General features: G+C 40.8%; 1 long non-coding RNA gene across 1 annotated transcript; it reads left to right on the top strand.

Moving 5' to 3' along the window:
• The first annotated feature begins 5,424 nt into the window (after positions 1-5,424).
• On the top strand, positions 5,425-17,081 carry LOC116526533. The gene is made up of 3 exons (XR_004258189.1): positions 5,425-5,436; positions 14,072-14,075; positions 16,718-17,081. It is a non-coding gene; the product is annotated as an uncharacterized LOC116526533 (long non-coding RNA).
• The last annotated feature ends 3,260 nt before the right edge of the window (positions 17,082-20,341 follow it).

Genomic DNA, 20,341 nt, shown 5'->3' on the forward strand with positions numbered 1-20,341 from the left:
CCTGCCTCAGCCTTCCGAGTAGCTGGGATTAAGGCATGCACCACCATGCCCAGCTAATTTTTGTCTTTTTAGTAGAGATGGGGTTTCACCACGTTGGTCAGGCTGGTCTCAAACTCCTGACCTCATGATCCACCCACCTAGGCCTCCCAAAGTGCTGGGATTACAGGCGTGAGCCACCACGCCCAGCCAAAAACTGGGAGGAAAGTTTAAATACTGTTTTGTAATCTGCTACTGCCACTTTACAACCTGTTAAACATAAAGCTCTCCGTCACCATTTTAAGTATCCATAGTATTCAATGTTTAGATAAATCCATGTTCATATAACTTCCTTAATTATGGGCATTAAGGTGGCTTGCAGTTTTTTAACATTATAAGCAATAATATGATGAGCATTCTGATACATTTTCTTGGTTAACTGTCAAGATAAATTCCTGAAAGTATAACTGGGTAAAAGGGAGTAGTGATCGAAATAAACAAGAATGTTATGTGGTTGTAAAGCACTTGGAAGTTTCCTGATGAGGAAACTGAAGCAAAGCAATTTGCCCAAACAATATCAGGGGCCAGGTGGAAAACTCAGATTTCCTGAGGGCTGATCGATTTATTTTTTCAACATCTCTCATTGCTCTTTGAGATAACTAGATGTCTGCAGCCCATGTTCCAAAATAGGTGAATATAATGCTAGATTCCATACAAGTAGTGGGTGACATTTGCAATTATTAGGTTGGTGCAAAAGTGATTGTGGTTTTTGCCACTACTTTTATTTATGTATTTATTTTTTGAGATGGAGTCTCACTCTGTTGCTCAGGCTGGAGTGCAGTGGCACAATCTCAGCTCACTGCAACCTCTGCCTCCCGGGTTCAAGCGATCCTCCTGCCTCAGCCTCCCCAGTAGCTGGGATTACAGGTGTGCATCACCACACCCAGATAATTTTTGTATTTTTAGTACAGACTGGGTTTCACTATGTTGGCCAGGCTGGGCTCGAACTCCTGATCTTAAGTGATCCACTTACCTTGGCCTCCCAAAGTGCTGGCATTACAGGCATAAGCCACTGTGCCCAACCCTTTGTCACTACTTTTAATGGCCAAAACTGCAGTCAATTTTGCACCAACCTAAACAGTATTCATTCATGTGTTGCCTTTGAGGTGGACCCTGAGGCATCTGAAATAACATCGTAGATTATCGTAGCGTTTCCCTGACTTCCTTGATCAAAAGGGTCACCTGGAGCTCTCATTAATATCAGAGATTTCTGGGTCCTCCCCCCCGGCAAGAGCTGCTGAATTGGACTCTCCTGAGGATGTGCCTGGGTAGTTTGTTTAATGAGCACTGCAGGTGATTCTTATGATCAGGAAAACCTGGAAAATACCTGGAGGGAGTGAGGTGAGAACATCTGTGGTGCCCAGTGGTTAACTCTTTATAGGATGGAGTAGATTATATCCCAGAGGAATTGGGGAGAGGGGGCAAAATACGGAAAAGTTTTTGGGGATAGAGATGGTAAAAGGATCTCATTTTACAGCCAAAGCATGATAGCAATAGTTTCTCCTTTTATGAGTATTTTCCGAAAAATGGCACTTTTTCTACAAATGTAATTTATTACCACAACAGTGAAGACTCTGATGAGACGTTAGAGGAAAAAGGAGCGAAGACGTGAGACTCAGAGCCCTGTTGAGAAGGTGATCAGAGAAGTGATGGGTTAATGTGCTTATTCAGCCTCCCTTGACCCCACCTCCCTCCCCACCTCATTCCCCACCTCATTCCCCTCAGGACGCTGTCTTTTCTCCAGAGTGGGAAGTTTTTGCCTTGGAAGGGGGCAGCTTTTGTCAGAGCCCCCAAAGTATGGGTTTCTAAAAGTTTAAGGGGCAGCACAGAGACCCCAAGCAGGAGATGTGGTGAGAATGCCGGCTGTGAGCTGGGGAAGCTGGTGCATGCACCAGAGATTGGTTTTGTTTGTTCCACCTAACCCAGACCTGTGGTGCCCTAGGGACAGTCATTGAACAAATGGCTCCAGGCCCATGAGCATCGATGTCTAGGATTCTGCTCCGGAAAAGCAGGAAGCTACACTGTGTTCGGCAGCTGACTTTGAACACAAGGAAGAAATAGCTGCTCCGTAAAACAGTGCCTCCTAACAGGTAGGAAAAACTAATGTCTTCACAAAAATGATTCTTAGAAGACTAAGTAATGCAACCACACATGGACAGACTTTTCCACAAGGTAATGTCAGCCTCTGAAGCCCATTCAAATTCCAAAGATAATTATGTACAAGTTAATTTCTCTTTCCCTGTTCTGTTTATTCTCCCTAATAATCATTACTGCCCCTCAAAAGAATTGTCTACAGTCCCCATCTCCTTCCTCCTCGATGAAAAACTGTATATATGCATCTGTACCTCACTGAGGGGTTAGGGGCAATCACTCTGTGATTTCCACCTCCCTTCCCTACACATTAATAACTTTGTATGCATTTTTCTCCTATTCATCTGCCTTTGGTCAGTTTTTCAGTGAACCTTCAGAGTGCAAAGGTGGGAGTTTTCCTCCTTCACCCTCTAAGAGAATAAGTAACTCATGCTTTTTTGACTTTGAGAGAGAGGGAAAGGAAAAATCATTTGGGAAAACCTCAGGCTGCACCTGCAAAAAGATAAGCAACTTAGATTAGTGATGCATGGTGGGAACTTACACAGGGAATAGGGGTGCTTACCTAAAACAAACCCACAATTATTAAAACAAGAGAAGCAGGCTTTATGCTTGCCTAGGTACATACCCACAGCTGCGTAAAATAGGGGGCGTTGCACAGACAGCTTTGCTGATAAGTTACTCAAACTGCTAGAGATGAGAGAGGAGGTTCTTTAAAAAGCTTTTCAGTTCAGCTGTAACTCGGCAATCCACTTGGACTCCCCTGCTGCAGAGAGCTTTTTTCTTTCACTTATTATTATTTTGACATGGAGTTTCACTCTTGTTGCCCAGGCTGGAGTACAATGGTGTGATCTCAGGTCATTGCAAACTTTGCCTCCCGAGTTCAAGAGATTCTCCTGCCTTAGCCTCCCAAGTAGCTGGGATTACAGGCATGTGCCACCATGCCTGGCTAATTTTGTATTTTTAGTAGAAATGGAGTTTCTCCATGTTGGCCAGGCTGGTCTCAGGCTCCTGACCTCAGGTTATCTACCCACCTCGGCCTCCCAAAATTCGGGAATTACAGGTGTGAGCCACCACACCCGGCCTCTTTCACTTATTAAACTTTCGCTCCAACCCCACCTTTGTGTCCACATTCCTTAATTTTCTTGGAGATAGGACAAAGAACTTGGGGTATTAGTTCAGACAATAAGAAACTGCTACATTAAGGTGCATTGATGAGTCTGCAACAACTCTGTTCACCTCTGTTTTGGTTGAATTGCTTTAGTGATAAAATAACCAACTAAATCGTTATAGACTGGGCATGGTGGCTCACGCCTGTAATCTCATCACTTTGGGAGGCTGAGGCTAGAATTGTTCAAACGTGTGCTCTGAATGAAGAGACCCCTCCAAGCAGGCTTTGTGTGAGCAACATGGCTGTTTATTCACTAGGGTATGGGCGGGGAGTCCAAAAAGAGTCATTGGAAGGTAGTGGGAGGGTAGTGGGATAGGAGTTGGTTTCATAGGTTTGGGATAGGCAGTGGAAAGTTACAGAAATTACAGTTCAGTGTGGTTTTGCAAGCTGGGAGGAGGGAGTCATAGGATCTGGAGTCAGGAGGCTGACCAAGGTCAGTTACAAAGTCCAATTGCCTTATCAATTGAAGCAGGAATAAGGAACAATAGAGAATGTTTCAAGTTAATTAGGTACTGCAGGGGTTGATCATTCTTTCTCCTTTTGTGGTTTTCCAGTTACTTCAGACTTTTCAGGAACTCATCTGGGGTGTCTGCAAGTCACAGAGGTTAACATGGTGTCCATGGTGCCGTCAGTTAGCCTAAAAGACCTTACAAGAAGATCACTTGAGGCCAGGAATTCAAAACCAGCTTGGACACCATGTCAGGACCCTGTCTCTTAACTATTATTTATTTATTTATATTTTTAAGACAGAGTATCACTCTGCTGCCATGCTGAAGTGCAATGGCACGATCTCTGCTCATTGCAACCTCTGCCTGCCAGGTCCAAGCTATTCTTGTGCCTTAGTCTCCCCAGTAGCTGGGACTACAGGCATGTGCCACCACACCTGGCTAAGCTTTCTATTTTTAGTAGAGATGGTGTTTCACCATGTTGGTCTTGAACTCTTGACCTCAGATGATCCACCTGCCTTGGCCTCCCAAATTGCTGGGATTATGGGCATGAGTCATCATACCTGGCCAAAAAAAATTTTTTTTAATATAATTTTGACCGATTTCTGAGTGATCTACATAAGCTACAGAGTCTAAGGTTCAAGGATGAAAACTCAGTAGCATAAAGGTAAATGCTGAAATGAATGGATCCAGAGCTTGAGGCTTTGAAACAAAGTCCAACTCCCTATTGTAAAATGAAGATATTAAAAGGTTTAATATGTAGAGAGGTTTAGTGACTTGCTCCAGGTCATTTACCAAGTTAGTAGCACACAGAACTCCAGTGAGAAACCAGGTTTCCTGATGCCACTCCTGCCTTTTCTAATTCATTTTGATTTTCTCTCTCTCTCTCTCCCTCCCTTTCTCTCTCTCTCTCTCTCTCTCTGTGTGTGTGTGTGTGTGTGTGTGTGTGTGTGTGTGTGCATGTGGTGTTTTAAAACTCTGCTTCTCTTGCAGTTCACTTGTCTTTAAAAGTACAAGATGACATTAACTAGAATTTAGAATATAAGATAAATAATATAAAAACTTCTCCCATTTATGCTAATGCAGCTCAAAATAGCTTTCAAATATCAAATATAAATTTAACTTGGAAAAATAAGATAGACTATGTCAAGGAGAATGTTCTTGAACATCATATGGTAGTTCCTTCACCAATCTAATATACAATGTTAATGTTGTTTTCTCCTTGGGTCCTTTAGGCAGATCCAAGTCAAATGAGCCTTCTGACAGTAATAAATTCAGAAAGAACTAGGATGAAAGCTTTATTGATCTATAAATATAAAGATAAGGCAGTATCAATATTCAGAAGACAGAAGGCCCAGAAGTTCTTTTTTTTATTATTATTATTTTTTCTGAGACGAGTCTTGCTCTGTCACCCAGGCTGGAATGCAGTGCTGTGATCTCAGTTCACTGCAACCTCTGCCTCCTGGGTTCAAGAGTTTCTTTTGCCTCAGCCTCCCAAGTAGCTGGGATTACAGGCATGTGCCACCACACTTGGCTAATTTTTTGTATTTTTAGTAGAGATGGTGTTTCACTATTTTGGCCAGGCTGGTCTCGAACTCCTGACCTCACATGGTCTACCTGCCTCGGCCTCCCAAAGTGCGGGGATTTCCGTGCCCAGTGGAGACGTTCTAAATAAGAATTCATTTACTTACAAATGTTAACACAAATGACCCTATGGCTAAGTAGTTAGGGAATGGTTACTCTTAGCAATGTAGCATATTTCTTTTAGTTGATAGAATATAAGGTATGTTCAGTATTGAAGTTCTTAGAGTGATGCAGTAGATTGAGTGCTAAAGTCTCAATCTTGCACCCTTCTCTGTGCTCCTACCCTTTGTAATGTGCCTTTGCAGTCAGCCTACTTTACCACCACTGTAATCATAATAGGTCAATTGCCCAATACCCACAGCAAGTCAATACTCTGAGACACTGGGTTGCAGCAGAGAAAGAGGTTTAATCATAGGGTCATCGAATGAGGAGATGGGAGGAAACCTCAAATTCATCTCCCTGAGGAGTTTGGGGCTGGTTTTTTTTTTTTTTTTTTTGAGACGAAATCTCCCTCTGTCGCGCAGACTGGAGTGCAGTGGCACAATCTCCGCTCACTGCAACCTCCACCTCCCGGGTTCAAGCAGTTCCCTGCCTCAGTCTCCTAAGTAGCTGGGATTACAGGTGCCTGCCACCATGCCCAGCTAATTTTTGTAGTTTTAGTAGAGATGGGATTTTACCATCTTGGCCAGGCTGGTCTTGAACTCCTGACCTCATGATCTACCTACCTCAGCCTCCCAAAGTGCTGGGATTACAGGTGTGAGCCACTGTGCCCAGCTGGAGCTAGAGTTTTTAAGGATTTTGGAATGGACCAATGTATGGAGATCATTGATTGGTAGAGTGTGGGGTAAAGACATGGGACAGGGAGATGAAGAAACTATTTTCATGACAGTGATCCCATTCTCTGGGCAGGGGAGGGGACAGTCCTCAAAATGGTTGCTGGAAGGCAGAGCATGGTGGCTCATGCCTATAATCCTAGCACTTTAGGAGGCCAAGGCAGGCAGATCATTTGAGGTCAGGAGTTTGTGACTACCTTGGCCAACATGGTGAGACCCCGTCTCTACTAAAAATACAAAAAATTAGCCAAGCATGGTAGTGTGCTCCTATATTTTTTATAATCCCAGCTACTCAGGAGACTGAAGCAGGAGAATTGCTTGAATCCAGGAGGCAGAGGTTGCAGTGAGTCGAAATCACACTGTAGGATACAGTAAATTCCTCTTCAAAGGTTTAGCCTGTTAACTTCCTTTAAAATTCAAGAGGGGGAAAATTGTTAAGTACAATGAGTTCTGAGTTTCTCTTCAAAGAACCAATATGTCAGTATGTTCAGTTTCTCTGTTTTTGTTCTCCATTTTAAAGTGTAACTTCCTCATTCTTTATACCTCCTTGCCCCTAGTTCCAGTAAACAACCCCCTCCTAACCTCTATACTCACATATTTGGAGTCCTTCATCATCCCTAGTCATCTGCTCTGTACTTAGTAATCCTTAGTCACCTGCTCTGTAACTGTCCTTCCCATGGAAACTACTCACCTGCCACTCTGGTTCATACCCCTGCTCTTTTTAACCAATCAGAATAAGCTTAGACTGTGCTGTCCAAACCAAACCAATGGGGGAATGACACAGCAGTAGGGACTAGCTGTGTTAGGGATAACAACCCCTTCTCTTCCCTTGTTCAGTGTGCTCTTGCCACTATTCCATTCCTGAGACACATCCTTTATAGAAGAACATTTGCCTTGCTGAGAAAATTCATGTTCAAGTGCTATTTCTTTTGTAGCACTGAAAATTTGTTTCTAACTGAACCACTGCACTCCAGCCTGGGTGACAGAGCAAGACTCTGCCTCAATTAAAAAAAAAAAAAAAAAAAAAGGTCAGGAGCAGGGGTTTATGCCTGAAATCCCAACACTTTGGGAAGCTGAGGCAGGGGGATCACCTGAGGTCAGGAGAAACCAGCCTAGCCATTGTGGTGAAACCCTGTCTTTACTAAAAATACAAAATTCACTGGGCATGGTGGTGGGCGCCTGTAATCCCAGCTACTTGGGAGGCTGAGGCAAGAGAATTGCTTGAACCCAGGAGATGGAGGCTGCAGTGAGCTGAGATCACACCACTGCACTCCAGCCTGCGTGACAAGAATGAAACTGTCTCAAAAGAAAAATGGTTGCTGGAATTTGGAGTCTGAAAAATCTCTTAAGTTATCCTTAAGCAAAAAGCCTTAGATTCTGATGTCAGAGAACCTGTCTATAGGAACAACAGAGATGCAAATAAATTCTTAAACAGTCTCATGACCCTAATGTCAGAGATCCTATCTGTAGGAACAATGGGGAAGCAAATGGTCAGTATCTAGTGCTATGCAACTTTCAGCAACAAGAAAGTGGACCAAAGTGCAGCCTGATTAATGCTTAATTGTAGCTACATTTCTGTCCCCAGTCTGGCATGCCATTCTTGTCAACTTAGGTTTCACCACCCCAACCACCAAAATCTAGCAGGCCTTGTGACTTGCTTTGGCCCATAGAATGTGATGGGAATGATCATGTGCCATTTCTGAGACTAGGTCTCAAGAGGCCTCATACACCCTGCTGTTACCATGAGAACAAGCCCAGGCTAATCTGTAGATAATGAACAATCTCAAAAGGCAGAGACAGGGCATCAAACCTGGTGCCATCCTAGAGTGACCAATCCTCAGCTGACTTGCTAGTTAACTAGTGATGAATGAGTGAGCCCAGCCACTCAATCATCCCTGCAGCTCGGGTATGTAACCCACTTGATCATGGTGGATTATCTTTTTGATATGCTATTGGAATCACTTAACTAGTATTTTGTTGAGGTTTTCCATGTCTATGCTCATCAAGAATATCGGTTTGTTGTTTTCTTTTTTTGTTACGTCCTTTCCTGGTTTTGGTATTAGGGTTTGTAGAATGATTTAAGGAGGTTTTCCTCTTCTTCTATATTGTGGAATAGTGTCAATCGGATTGATGCCAATTCTTTGCATGTCTGATAGAATTCAACTGTGAATCCATTTGGTCCTGGATTTTTTTTCTTGGCCTTGTTTTTATTACCATTTCTATCTTGCTGCTTGTTATTGGTCTGTTCAGAGTTTCTGTCTCTTCTTGGTTTAATCTAGGAGAGCTGTATGTTTCCAGGAATTTATCCATCTCCTCTGTGTTTTTCTAGTTTGTGTGTGTAAAGGTGTTCATAGTAGCCTTGAATGATCTCTTGTATTTCTGTGGCATCAGTTGTAATACCTCCACTTCATTACTAATTGAGCTTATTTGGATCTTCTGTCTTCATTTCTTGGTTAATCTCACTAGAAGTCTATCAATTTTATTTATCTTTTCAAAGAACAAGCTTTTTGTTTCATTTATCTTTTGCATTTTTTCCCTTTCAATTTCATTTAGTTCTTATTTCTTCTGCTGGGTTTGGGCTTGCTTTGTAGGTTGTGTCACCATTATTGTCCAGTTTGAAGAATTTTTTAATTTCCATCTTGATTTCATTGTTGACCCAACAATCATTCAGGAGCAGCTTATTTAATGTCCATGTATTTGCATTATCTTGAGGGTTCCTTTTGGAGCTAATTTCCAATTATATTCCACTGTGCTCTGAGACAGTACTTGCTATAATTTGGATTTTCTTAAATTTGGTGGGTTTTTTTTTGTTTTTTGTTTTTTTTTGAGACAGCTTCACTCCCTCACCCAGGCTGGAGTGCAGTGAGGTGACCTCAGCTCAATGCAGCCTCTGCCTCCTGGGTTCAAACAATTCTTCTGCCTCAGCCCCGTGAGTAACTAGGATTACAGGCATTCACCAGAATGCCTGGTTATTTTTGTATTTTTAGTAGATATGGGATTTCACTATGTTGGCCAGGCTGGTCTCAAACTTCTGACCTCAGGTGACCCACCCACCTCAGCCTCCCAACGTACTGGGATTACAGGTGTGAGCCACCATGCCCATCCTTAAATTTGTTGAGACTTGTTTTTTGGCCTATTATGTGATCTATCTTGGAGAATGCTTTATGTGCTGATGAATCCAATGTATATTCTATAGTTGTTGGGTAAAATGTTCTGTAAATATCTGTTAAGTTCTATTTGTTCTAAGGTATAGTTTAAGTCCATTGTTTCTTTGTTGACTTCCTGTCTTGATGACCTGTCTAGGGCTGTCATTGGAGTATTGAAGTCCCCGCTATTATTGTTTTATCTATCTCATTTATTAGGTCTAGTAGTAATCGTTTTATAAATTTGGGTGCTCCAGTGTTTGATGCATATATATTTAAGATTGTGATGGTTTCCTTTTGGGCTAGTCCTTTACCATATATAATGTCCCTCTTTGTCCTTTTTTGTGTGTGATGGAGTCTTGCTCTGTTGTCCAGGCGGGAGTGCAGTGGCATGATCTCTGCTCACTGTAACCTCTGCCCCCAGGTTCAAGCGATTCTCCTGCCTCAGCCTCCCAAGTAGCTGGGACTACAGGAGCATGCCACTATGCCCAGCTAATTTTTGATTTTTTAGTAGAGATGGGGTTTCACCATGTTGGCCAAGCTGGTCTCAAACTCCTGACCCCAGGTGATCTGCTCACTTCAGCCTTCCAAAGTGCTGGAATTATAGACGTGAGCCACTGTGCCTAGCCTCTTTGTCTTTTTTAACTGTTGTTGCTTTAAGGTCTGTTTTGACTGACAGAAGAACAGCTACTCCTGCTCACTTTTTATGTCCATTTGCATGGAACGTCCTTTTTCACCCCTTTACCTTTAGTTTATGTGAGTCCTTACATGTTAGATGAGTCTTTTGAAGACAGCAGATACTTGGTTGCTGAATTCTTACTCATTCTGCCATTCTATATCTTTTAAGTAGAGCATTTAGGCCATTTACATTCAGCGTTGATATTGAGAAATGAAGCACTATTCTATTCATTGTGCTAGTTGTTGCCTGAATAACTTGTGTTGGTTTTTCTTTTTTTTTTTTTTTTTTTTTTTCATTGTGTTTTTGAGATTTATGCCTTAAGGAAGTTCTATTTTGGCATATTTTGAGAATTTGTTTCAAGATTTAGAATTCCTTTTAGCAGTTCTTGTGGTGCTGGCTTAGTAGTGGCTAATTATCTCAGCATTTGTTTGTCTGAAAAAGACTGTTTTTCCTTCATTTATGAAGTTAGTTTCAATGGATACCAAATTTTTGGCTGATAATTGTTTTGTTTAAGGAGGCTAAAGACAGGACCCCAATCCCTTCTACCCTGTAGGGTTTCTGCTGAGAAATCTGCTGTCAATCTGATAGTTTTTCCTTTATAGTTTACCTGATGCTTTTGCCTCACAGCTCTTAAGATGATTTCCTTTATTTTGACTTTAGATAACCTGATGTGCCTACATGATAATCTTTTTATGATGAGTTTCCTGGGTGTTCTTTGAGCTTCTTGTATTTGGAGGCCTAGATCTGTAAGAAGGCCAGGGAAGTTCTCCTCAATTATTCCCTCCGATATGTTTTTCAAACTTTTAGATTTCTCTTCTTCCTCAGGAACACCAGTTATTCTTAGGTTTAGTCATTTAACATACGCCCAAACTTCTTAGAGATTTTGTTCATTTTTAAAATCTTTTTTTCTTTGTCTTTGTTGGATTGGCTTAACTCGAAAGCCTTTTCTTCGAGCTCTGAAGTGTTCTTCTACTTGTTTGAGAAGACCTGGATACTGATTTGGTTGTCTTTATCCTCGATGGGTATGTGGCTTTGCCTATGCTGAGGTTGTTTCAAGAACCAAGAGAAGTTGATATTTGAAAGAGATGAGTGGTATGTATATGTGTGTGTGTGCATGCATGCGTGTATATACATATGTTTTTCTAGAGTAGCTTGCATATAAAAGGGCAGTGATATAGCTGCTGGGTTTTTTTGTTTTGTTTTGAGAGGGAGTTTCACTTTTGTTACCTAGGCAGGAGTCCAGTGGCGTGATCTCAGCTCACTGCAACTTCTGCCTCCCAGGTTCAAGCAATTCTTCAGCCTCAGCCTCCCAAGTAGCTGGGATTACAGGCATGAGCCACCATGCCCAGCTAATTTTGTATTTTTAGTAGAGATGGGGTTTTTCCATGTTGGTCAGGCTGGTCTCGAACTCCCAACCTCAGGTGATCTGCCCGCCTGGGCCTCCCAAAGTGCTGGGGTTATAGGCATGAGCCACTGCATCTGACCTAAGCTGCTGTTTTTAACTATGGCAGGACTCCACTTGTTCAGAGAGTGTGTAAGGTGAGGAAGGAGACCCAGACATCTGGGATCACCTCCCCCTTGATTTCCACACTGCATTTCAATAGAAGAAAAGGCTGGCTGACTGGTGCCTCCTGAATCACCTTCCTGTAAATAGAATGCTTGGTATTGGGAAATCTCTCCGGAAGACACTGTTTTTACTTAAACAAGATCAAACCTCCACCCCGCTCCTCCATCCGGAGACCAGAAACCTTTCACTTGTAGTTCCTAAAGCTGTAAACCCAAAACCCTGTCATATGTGATTTCTAAAACTGTAAACCCAAGAGTAGAGCTGTAAACCCAAAACCCTTTTATATGTGATTTCTAAAACTGTAAACCCGAGACTGGAGCTGTAAACCCAAAACCCTTTCACCTGTAATTTCTAAGGCTGTAAACCTGAGATTCTTTCACGTGTAATATCTAGAGTATAAGCCTATATAAAGGCAGAGCCTCTCATTGTTAAGACAAATCATTGCCCGGCTCCCGGCCATAATAATAATAATAATAATAATAAACTCCTTCCTTTCTGTTCGGTGCTCGAGAGCTCTGTTTCTTGTGGCCGCTCCTGCTACAAAGTGCCCACATAGCAATGGCACTATGGGAGCAGGATAAAGTGTTACTAAAACACATAGCAGCTAATTGTGCTCTGTGTAGCCACTTCTGTATCCTTGGCTAACCTGGAAAATCATCCTGCAAGTGTGTGTGTGTTCTTTCTACTAATCAGTAATTCAGCTGCAATTGGGCCATACGCAAGTTTGCTTAAGTTTTATAACCCTATAAGTGCAGGTGTAAATATCCCCACATCCCCAAGAGAACAGCCTTTGTAATGCTTGAGAGTTTGGTAGAAATGCTGTAAATGGGGACTAGAAGAGATTTCACATAGGTGCACAATATGTATTTGGTGACTGATTGGTGCAGAAGGAAATGAGGGAGGGTTAGGATGTAACTGATGTGAGAGGAACTGATAGGACATTGTCACACTCAAAAGGCCATTAGACATGGTTATTGGAACAAAGCAAATACTGTATTTGAGTAAAGTCAGTTGGGTGCAAGGAAATGGCTTTAGTGTGATAAGAACGGCAAGTGACTAACTGTTGCCCTCAGGGTCAGGATTACAGCTCTGGGCAGCTGGAGGTGAGGTGGATTGTTGAATCCAGGCCGCATATAGAGAAATAACTGCTCAGCTCAGGCTGAGGTTATTGTCATAATCTTCAGTTTCTCATCTGGAAGCTGAATATCCAGATTCCATTAAATTTCCTCAATTTTACTGTTGTTGTTTAATGTTAAAAATATTTTCAAAATCCTGCACCTGCCAAACAAGACCTATCTCTGGCCGTATTTATCCAATCAACCATGAGCCTATAACCTCCAAAGCCATGGAGACCATGCATATTGTGGCTAAGCTGCTGCTCACCTTGTGGGAATGGGCAGGAGGCAAACCTGCAGGTCCTCCCTCTCCCTCCAGATCTCCCCCTTCAGCTTCTTTGAATCCTAGGCCAGCTGCGTTTGCAGCTCTGTCTATGGTGAAAGGTGACAGCTTATCCTGTAGACACCTGTGTTGTGGAGGTTGGGGTTGGTGAGAGACAGGCATGGGTTTCATTTTGTTTTCTGGGGTTCCACTTTGTCCCTGTATGTTCCAATTTGTTCTTTTTCTTCACTTTCCCTCCATTTTTACTTCTCAATTGCTGGCCCTCTGGACTTTGGGTCTAAATACCTGGTGCAGAAGAAATAGCTTTACTAGACAGCTTACCTGGCTACCAGGTATAAGCTTAATCTCTGCAATAAACCCCTTATTCTATATCACTCAGTCCAACCACAGCTTCATGAGAGTTGAACAGTTTTGATGGTATTTGATGATCTGCTAATGGGTGCTGTAACACACCTCCCTTGTGGTAAATTCTGCCATCTTGAAACAAAATGGCAGCTAACACAGGTTTTCTTCAATGATTGTTGTTCCTGCAGTTTTTCTAGAACTTGAGTTATAGAGGGGACCTGTTGGCAGAAGAATTACATGGATTGAAATCTTCAAGTCACAAAACCAATAATTAAGGAGGAAAGACATAAGAAAAAAGGGAAACTTGTTCAGCTAACAAAGCCAGTTGAATCAAGTGTAGAATTTAAATTCTTAGCCCTGCTTAGACTATCCAGTATTCAAATTTGAAAGAATTTGTTTTTGGAAGCCTTTATAAAACTCTTCACTGTTACAATGTATGCCATCTGGGATTTAGCATTTATAAAATATGCAGTTAAGAGATGCCAAGAGACTCCTCATGCAAACCAGATGGTACAATAACAGCTCTGTCTTTAGTTTTCTGCCAGAAAAATAGGCCTTTGAATGGCTTGAAACTTATATGAATAAATTAAGCTTAACCAATACTTCAGGGACATTACAATTTCAATAGGCAACTTATCCACCTAAATATTTTTATAAATGTTTTCATTTAGAAAAGAAGAAACATAAAGTCAGACAGACAATGGTTCTTTTTGATTGTTAAGGAATACAAACATGATGCAATGCTTTTAAGGAAAACACCAATGACTTTCAATGTGGGAAGGAAAGTTTCTCATTTTGACAGTGATATATGTGTTTATTCATTCATTTGTTTTTTTGTTTATTTATTTATTTTTTGAGACAGAGTTTTGCTCTTGTCGCCCAGGCTGGAATGCAATGGCACGATCTTGGCTCACTGCAACCTCCACCTCCTGGATTCAAGCAATTCTCCTGCCTGAGCCTCCTGAGTAGCTGGGATTACAGGCACCTGCCACCATGCCCAGCAAATTTTTGTATTTTTAGCAGACAGGGTTTCTCCATATTGGCCAGGCTAGTCGATATATGTGTTTAAGTTAGAAGTGAGGTTGTTGAAACTTTTTCTGAATAGGAGAAATCTGTATCAAATAGGTTGAACAGTTGCATTACTGTGCTAAAGAGAAAATACACATGTAAGTGACGTTTTCTGGACAATGCATTGAGCACATCTTTACCTTAACAGATAGTCTCTCATAAACCCGAGTGCAGCGCATACAGCAATGTGCTACTGATGGCTTGTTTTGTCCTTGTGTGGTTCCTGTAAGTTTTCTGTGGAACAACAGGACTTTTGTAATGCCCTCTAATTTTCCTTGTTACTGTTTCTATTTTCATTAAAATTCATAATAAGATCCTCATTAGATGAAGTAATCTTGTTAAAAGCAGTGTTCTACACTGATCTTTTCCTTCTTATGTAAAAAAATGTGCTTCCCCAGCATACCAGTGAATTTCTTCTCTAATTAGACATGAATAGCTTTAGAGATCAAACACAGGCTGCTTTTGAAAGCCAGATCTCTTAGGACACAGGAGCAATCTCATTACTAAAAATATGTGTTTCTGGGTTGCACAAGCCATTGAATTTCTTTTCCCAATTAGCAGTGAATGGTTTTTCAGAATGATGAGGGAGAAGTTTGGTTTGCACTTTGCAAGATTTTTGTTTTCCTTCAGGGTAGACTGGAAATATCAACTACCATCATCTCTGTCCCTTCTTTTCCTCTCCCTGAGCAAAGGGACACACACAACTCTGTTTTATAGATACTAAGAGTCCCTCTGTTTTATAGATAGTAAGGTAAATTCTTTATCCAAATGCCACTTCCTCTGGGCTGTGATTGGACTCCATGGTAGAAGGAACACCTGTTTAGACCAACCAGTTGTTAGCTACTGTCAGCTACTTTGATGTTAGGGGAGATTGTAAAATCACAAACACAATGATGAGAAGCTGACAATGTCCTTGTTCTGGGGGAAGGAGGGGACCCATTCATGGGAGAGTCTCTCCAGGTGCTGCCCCTAGAAAGGGATTAATCATGTTTTCTCTGGGTCTTTGGCAAAAAAGAAGTGGTGTCTGGGGAGAAGGGCTTCTTATCATTAAATAACTAAATGCTTGGGGTTCTGGGAGTTTCCAGAGTTTTAGAACAGTGCAGGAGGAAGCAAAACCTGCCTCTCTAAACCTAAGTGTCAGCCAGAGTCAAGGAAATACAGAGGTTACAGGCAGGATGTTTCTCTAAGTTCAGATACACTAATAGAACGAGAGTATCGGGAGATATGGGGGCATGGTGTGGCTCCAACAGGAAGGTTGATGAGAGTCTTGACTTGGGGTCACGGCCGCTCAGGTTTGAGCCTCAGCGTCTCTCCAGTGTGTGTGGCAAATATCATTCTCTGGTCTTCCAGGAGTTTCGCTGTATACTGCTGGAACACACTCAAATACTAATTTCCACAAGATCAATGCAATGAAAAAAACCACAACTGCCCCCACAATTACCATGACTCTTCACAAAGAGTTAGTGTCTACATTATATACAAATTTGTGTTAGCTCTTTTCAATAATTTCTGCCCTTACCATTTCCCATCAATTTTGTTTCCTTTAGGTTTTGAGAAATTAAAACATTATTATTGGGCTAAAACTTTCTCTGTCCCCTAAGCCACAATCACGCTACTTCTAGTTTGTAGAAACATACATTTTGAGTTGTAAAAAAATTTTATCTCTTCATCTTTACTACAGTAAAGTTAGCTGATGATGATGATATGATCACTAGCAACATCCCGCAATTTTATCCGCAAGGATATGGAGACACAAATAGATGGAGTAACTTTCCTCGGATTATAATATGAACTCTAGATCTTCAACCCTCTTTCCTAACCTCACCTTGAAGAGGTGGAAGAAAGAGGATCTTCAAGTTCAAAAGAATTTTTTAAACCCTTCTCTTCCCCCTGCCCTGCCCCACTCTTCTCCCAAAGAAGAAGTTATCCCAAGGAAGTGCTAGAGGATGCCAGGATATTTACCATTTAAGGAAAGTTCATATATTTCACCATTTCACAGGAGACTTCAAGTCTTAAGTACTGTTGGAGCTAAGAAATTCTTTCTCTTTCTTGTCTTCTGTCTCCAATCCTTCTTCCTCATACCTATAATCATTCTGTCCTCTTTACCCTTTGCCTCCATCCCGTGAAAGTTAGTCATGTAAATTGTGTCATTCTTGTTATACCCAACTAAATCAGGGTTGAGGGGCTGGGTGGCAGAGGCGGTGGGGTAGCACTCTGAGTACAAAAAAGAAATTGCTCCAAGAATGTAATTCTCTGCAAGATTGACTGCTGGGACTGCCTGCTATAACCCCAGAGAAGTTTTTTATACACAGCTGCTGAGATAACTTGCTGCAACTCTAGGACTAATTTTGCCCACTAGACTTGCCGGCTCTCCAAACCCTTACTAGTGCCAATGAACTTTCTTGAAGAGCAATATGTAACATTTCTCTTTTTAATAAAACCTCTGAACTTCTCTTTGTTCTTTAGACATACTGAAGACCACCTGGCCTATGTATGTATCTCAAATTGCAAATCTTTTTCCAAATAAAACATTAAATTTAGAGATTCAGCTCTAGATTTTTGACTTTGACAATCTTCCTCCTCATCCTCATTTTGTTGATGGCCATCCTAGTGGCCGCCATTCTTCTCTTCCTGCTCCTCTTCCTCATCATCTTTTTCTGATAGCTGACCCTTTGGTTGGAGTCTTAGGATACTACTATAAATAATACATCTTTCAGAAGTTCTCTCTCGGGTTATGTATATATTTTTTATTATTATTTTGAGACAGTCTTGCTCTGTCACCCAGGCTGGAGTGCAGTGTGTGATATCAGCTCACTGCAACCTCAGCCTCCCAGGTTCAAGTGATTCTCCTGCCTCAGCTTACAGGTGTGCGCCACCATGCCCAACTAATTTTTTATTTTAGTAGAGACAGGGCTTCGCCATGTTGGACAAGCTAGTCTTGAACTCCTAACCTCAAGTGATCCATCTGCCCTGGCTTCCCAAAGTATTGGGATTACAGGAGTGAGCCACCGCACCTGCCCTATTTTTAAATTTCAAAGTGCATTAATGAATGCAGTTGTATCTAAATTAAAGTGGCTCATGCAAAAATTGAGGAACAACCTTACTGTTTTCTCCAAGTATTCACCATCATGTTTGGATATGTCCCTCTCTCTGGGCTAAAAAGAATGTTTTAAAAAAAGCTAAATAATGCTGCCCTCCAGGCTGCTTCTACTGCTGTTCACCTAGAAGCCAGAAAAAGGAACAAACAGTGACCCTTGGAGCTTATTTCTTTATACTTTTTTTGAGTGGGTAAATAATTTATCTTGGAATAAAGACTTAGACAAAAAGAGATAAGAGGAATACACAGTTACAGACTTCAAAAATAGATATTTTTCACATCAATTTAGTGGACAATTATCCAAATATATTAAAGATTGTGTAATAATATGGGAATATATTTATGATGGATTAAAGAGTGGAAAAGACAATGTAAAATTATATGTATTTGATGAAAACAATGTACAAAATACACCACGGGAGGATATATGCATAGTTGATGAGTTATGTAAGGATGATGTTTCTAATTTAGTTGTAGTGTCTTCAGAGAACACGATTTGCATGAACGTGGTTATTTGTTATTTGTTGAGAACTGCATGGGCTCTATTCAGTGATAAGGTTTTTTTGTTTTGGTTTGGTTTGGTTTTTTGCTTTTTTTTTTTTTTTTTTTTTTTTTGCTTTTTGAGACAGAGTCTCACTCTGTCACCCAGGCTGGAGTGCAGTGGTGTATTTTCGGCTCACTGCAACCTCCACCTCCTGGGTTCAAGGGATTCTCCTGCCTCTGCCTCCTGTAGCTGGGACTACAGGCACGCACCATCACACCCAGCTAATTTTTGTATTTTTAGTATAAACGAGGTTTCATTATGTTGGCCAGGCTGGTCTCGAACTCCTGAATTTGTGATCCGCCTGCCTCAGTCTCTCAAAGTGCTGGGATTACAGGCAGGAGCCGCTGCGCCTGGCCTAGTGGTCAGGTTTTATAAATGCTCTATGTGTGCTTAGAAAAAACATGAATTTACTATGGGTTACAGGGTCCTTTCTCTATGCAACTATTAGATGAAGCTTGTTAATTGTGCTCAAATCTTCTATATCTATACCAATTTTTAATCTGATGTGGAACGCTATGATGGTATCTTAAATCTTCCCCTATGATTGTGGGTTAGTTTTTTCTGTTTAATTTTTGCTTTCCCTTTTTTGCAGCGATGTTATTCAATTTCTACCAGTTTAAAACTATCATAGTTTCTTGATTAATTGTTCCTTTCATTATTATGTATTATCTCTCTTTATGCCTAGTAAATTTTTTTGGCTTAAGCTATATTTTCCCTTGCTACCAATACAACTGCTCCTCAACTTACAATGCAAACCCACCGTAAGTTAATATGATAACTCAGTTGTGAGCTGAGAAGCACTAAATTCATATCATTTTTGCACCATCATAAAGTTGAAAAATTAGGTCAAACTCCCATAAGTTGCAGACCATCTATATGGGTACACCAATGTTTTGTTAGTATTTACTTGCTATAACTTTTCCATTTTTTGCTTTCAGTCTTTCTGCAATTTTATATTTTCAGTGTGTCTATTATAAACAAGACATGGCTGAGTCTTTCACATCATAAATTTAGTCCATTTTCTTTTGTTTTTATTGCATATAGCTCTGGAAATTTCCTTGTCTTATATTGTACTCTTTATTTATACTCATTTTTCTATACTTTATCTCCTTCCTTTGAGTTATTGATAAGTTTAAGTTACTGATTTGAGATCTTTTTTCTTTCTCATATATGCATAAAAAGCTACAAATTTTGTCCTAAGCTTTTCTTTAACTGCATCCTCTAAATCTTGATATGTGGTATTTTCATTTTCATTCTATCCAAAATATATCTGATATAGGACTTGTATTTAGAGTATATAAATAATTCTTATAATTTATTAATAAGACAACCTAATTAAAATTGGGCAAAAAGATTTGAATAGAAGATGTAAGAATGGCTAATAGGCACGTGAAAAGATGCTCAATATCTTAGTCATTAGGGAATTGTAAATTAAAACCACAGTAATATCACTTCACACCCACTAGGATGGCCATAAACAAAAAGATAAGCAATAATAAGAGCTGGCAAGGATGTGGAAAAACTGAAACCCTCATACATTATTGGTAGAAATATGAAGTCATATAGCCACTTTGAAAAGTTTGTCAACTTCTGAAATCTAAATGTAAATTGCCATGTAACCCAGCAGTTTCACTCCTTGATATATATGTAAGACATATGAAAATATGTGTTCACACAGAGACTTGTATATCAGTGTTCATACTAGCATTATTCATCAATGCTAAAAAATGGAAACAACCCAAATATTCATCACAGTCATCAAACGTTGAATGGATGAAGAACATTTGGTATGCCAGGACAGTAGAATATTACTTAGCAGTAAAAAGAAAGGAACTACTGTACATGCTACATATGAACAACCCTCAAAAAAGTATGAATTGAAAAAAGCTATATAATGAAGACTGTATATTGTAGGATTTCATTTATCTGAAATGCCTATAAAAAACAAATCTATAGGCAGGCACAGTGGCTCATGCCTGTAATCCCAGCATTTTGGGAGGCCGAGGCAGGCAGATCATGAGGTTGAGAGATCAAGACCATGCTGGCCAACATGGTAAAACCCCGTCTCTACTAAAAAAAAAAAAAAAAAAAAAAAAATTAGCTGGGTGTGGGGATGTGTGCCTGTAGTCCCAGCTACTCGGGAGGCTGAGGCAAGAGAACTGCTTGAACCCGGGAGGTGGAGGTTGCAGTGAGCTGAGATTGCACTGCTGCACTCCAGTCTGGCAACAGAGCAAGGCTCTGTCTCAAAACAAACCAACCAACCCACAAATCTATAGAGACAGAAAGCAAACCAGTGGTTTCCTGGGGTTGGGAGTGGAAATGGGATTGACTGCAAATGGCAT

The sequence above is a fragment of the Sapajus apella genome, unplaced genomic scaffold (assembly GCF_009761245.1).
Source record: "Sapajus apella isolate SASKATOON/1434 unplaced genomic scaffold, GSC_monkey_1.0 scaffold51, whole genome shotgun sequence".
Classification (NCBI taxonomy): Eukaryota; Metazoa; Chordata; class Mammalia; order Primates; family Cebidae; genus Sapajus; species Sapajus apella.